The sequence below is a fragment of the Berghia stephanieae genome, chromosome 12 (genome assembly GCF_034508935.2).
Source record: "Berghia stephanieae isolate SIO BIC M18660-M18661 chromosome 12, UCSD_Bste_1.3, whole genome shotgun sequence".
NCBI lineage: Eukaryota > Metazoa > Mollusca > Gastropoda > Nudibranchia > Aeolidiidae > Berghia > Berghia stephanieae.
The window spans coordinates 40,888,381-40,888,901 of NC_088371.1; the positions used below are offsets into that span (position 1 = coordinate 40,888,381).

General features: G+C 40.7%; 1 protein-coding gene across 2 annotated transcripts in view; it reads left to right on the forward strand.

Moving 5' to 3' along the window:
• Positions 1–224: 224 nt before the first annotated feature.
• Positions 225–521, forward strand: part of LOC144957684 (uncharacterized) — a 30,281-nt gene continuing 29,984 nt past the window's right edge. Inside the window, exon 1 of one of the 2 annotated variants that reach the window (XM_078889040.1) lies at positions 225–431. The gene's annotated coding sequence lies outside the window, so the exon portion shown is untranslated. The remainder of the gene's footprint in view (positions 432–521) is intronic. The other variant, XM_078889041.1, reaches the window with a different exon arrangement.

A 521-nucleotide genomic window follows, 5' to 3' on the forward strand; every position in this document is an offset into this window, starting at 1 on the left:
CTTCTTCTTCTTCTTCTTCTTCTTCTTCTTCTTCTTCTTCTTCTTCTTCTTCTTCTTCTTCTTCTTCTTCTTCTTCTTCTTCTTCTTCTTCTTCCTCTTCTTCTTCTTCTCCTTCTTCTTTTCAATTGGAATGGATTGATGCAATTCTTATTCGCATAGAACTTTAATGTATGGAGAATTGGGCGCAATATAAATAAATTTCATTATTATTATTAATTCTGAAGGGAATGAGGTCGCCGATCAAAAGGTACGGCCAAAGGTGTAAAGGAAGACCGTACCGCCCGCCCCAAAACTGGAAGACCCAAATTCACCCAAAGTACTGAGCTACCCCCACGGCTATGGCCTCTCTGTGACGAGAACCCCAACGCCAATGAATGCGTGATTGATTACAATGAAGATTTTGTGTTAGATGACCAGTCCGTGGATACAGGGTAGGTCACCCCAAATCCGTGTGTTTCAGACTCTGAACACTTGATCAACCAATACAACTCAATGTGTGATTTCTTTTAGTGTCAGACTAT